We start from the raw sequence: 2,508 nt of genomic DNA, 5'->3' as shown, positions 1-2,508 counted from the left end.
ATAGAAGAAAGGGGACAGGCCCACATCCCCTGAACCCACGCCGGCGCCCACTCACCTTTGTGGAAAATACGATTGAAAAGTGCCCGCAAGAATCTCTTCAGATGCCTCCAGAGTTGAGGGAAGAAGGGGAGGGGCGAGGCCGGGAGCAGGGTGAGCCCTGAAATCCAACCCTTGTCCGGTCACACCCCAGCAGCCCTCCCACCTCAGCCCCTTCAAGACCCCAGGGCTCCCCCAACCGCGCTGCACAGATCCTGCCCTGACCATAGTCACCACGTTGATCCCCACGTTGAGCAAGATGAAGCTGACCGGGATCAGAAGAATTGAGTATCCTTGCTCCTGGCATTTCCTGGGGATGGGGCCAGTGAACGGCTCGGCTCGGTAGTAGTGTCGCTCACCCATGGCCGTTGGTCCCAGGACTGCCTGGGCCCCCTGCCCTCCAGTTTTAACTGGGAGCCAGACTGGGTCATAATGGGGCAGGTGTTGAGGTCACAGTGAGGGAGGGGGATGAAAGAAAAGGGGGGCCCAGAGTGGCATTCCCTGGTAACCAGGGTCAGGTAAGCTGAGCCTGGACAGTCAAACAGGGCCCGGTGGCCGGCATACATCCCCTCGAGCGGTCATTCATTCGCTCACCGCCCGCTGACTCACTTGTTCAAATGACACATTGCGTCTCTTGGCCCCTCTTGAGACTAGGAAGACCTTGGCCTCAGAGGCCTGCTGAAGGCCTGGCTGGAGTCCAGAGCCTCAGCCTTCTTCATGCCCTTCACTGGGCCTGGAGCTGGACCTGCCCAGATGTGGAACCTCCCAGTTTGGAAGCAACTTCTTGTATGAGGCTCTCTGTGGACAGGGACAGCTGAGACACAGAGGAGGTGCCCAGAGACCAGGGGTTTGGAGTCTGCAGCTGCAGATGTACTTAGTGCATGGTATAGGACCAGGAGGGGCCTGCTGGCAGAACTGTGGCCACTAAACCAAAGGGAACCTCAGGCCAAGAAGGGGACACTGGCTTCTTATTGCAGGAAGCCAAGCGCAGGGACCCAGGCTGGCAGAAGGAGTGGCGCTTCCAAGCCACAGACCACCAATGTTTCCTGGACTCTGGCGCTCTTTATTCCTCTCTCCATGCCCTGCCGCCCCCTGCCCCTGCCCCCATTTGCTGCTGGTAAGTTCATTTTCCCAGTCTGGCTCCCGTGCAGAGAGGGCCTGGAGGCCGAGGTGGAAGGTAGCAGCGAGTTGGCCCGCGCTTGGCCCTCCTGCGGTTGCCGCTTCAGCACCAGACTGTCATACACCTGGTAGTTGGCATTGCCTCCCGGGTTCCGGCTGAGTGGCATGAAGGTGGGCGGGGGTGGAGGGTGCTCGGTAGCCTGGACGTCGGGCAGGAGGTGAGAGGGGCGGAGGAGCAGCGCTGAGCTGGGAGCCGGGGCCCGCTGGTCCGAGGCCTCGGCCAGTACCGTGAGGGAGGCGGAGGTGGCCACAGGGCGCCGCAAGGGCAGGATCTCAGCCCATTCGGCCGCCGGGTGCCGCACCTCGTGGGGATCGCGGGAGTAATCCAAGTGTCCCGTGGAGGGGTGCAGGCTGCGGTTGGACTCGCTGTGAGCACAGCTGGGGAGGCTACGTCTGTGGGCCGGTGGGGTGTTGCGCTACCAGGCTTCGGGCCGGTAGCCCGGAGGCACCAGAGCGGATGGAGGCTCAGAGCCCTCCAGACCCAGACTCCGCCGCGGGCCCAGTTGCCGTCCTTTCGGCCCGTGAGCCCCTCGACCTGCACCTGGCCGCCCCCACCGGCGCCCAGCCCCGGCGCCGCCACCTGTGTGCCGGTGTGTCCCTCCACAGCTCCCTCCGACAAAAGCCCCACCACCACCACCCCGCCCCTCTGGCGTGTCACCGCGGCCGGGTGCGGGAGCGGGATGGAGGGCAGGGGCCGCTTCCCCGGGCCTGCCGGCCACCAGGGGCGGGGTCCTGAGCTCGGCGGGGTGTGTGGGGCAGGGGTGGCCTTGCCGGGGCTGAGGGGCCGTGGCGACTCAATGGTGGCTCCCAGTGGCTTCGGGCCAGCTGCTGTCGGGCAGGAGGGCCAGCCCGGGCTGTGGTCGGGCTGCGCCTAGCGCCGCGTGGGCGGGCAGGGCCGATGCCCAAGGGACCGCGGGCCCCGGGCCCTGAAGCCTCCGGGGCCACGTCCCTGTGAGCGACGTGCGGGATCTTGGGCGGGGCGCCAAGCGCCGAAGGCTTTGCTGGGTCACGGCCGCCTTGGGCTGGGAGGTGGTCGCCAAACCCTCCGCCGCCGCCCGATACCCGAGACCTCCGTTCCCCCTGCCGGGGCGGGCGGGCCGCCAGGCTGGCGTTAGGGCGCCAGCGCCAGCGAAACTGGGCCTCAAGAGGCGGCCAGCGGACCCCGCCCCCGTCTACGGCCATACCACCCTGAACGCGCCCGATCTCGTCTGATCTCGGAAGCTAAGCAGGGTCGGGCCTGGTTAGTACTTGGATGGGAGACCGCCTGGGAATACCGGGTGCTGTAGGCTTTTT

Source organism: Leucopleurus acutus, assembly GCF_964270905.1.
Source record: "Leucopleurus acutus genome assembly, chromosome: 19".
Lineage (NCBI taxonomy): Eukaryota > Metazoa > Chordata > Mammalia > Artiodactyla > Delphinidae > Leucopleurus > Leucopleurus acutus.
The sequence above is the reverse complement of the archived record's forward strand: the minus strand, read 5'-3'. Positions refer to the sequence as shown.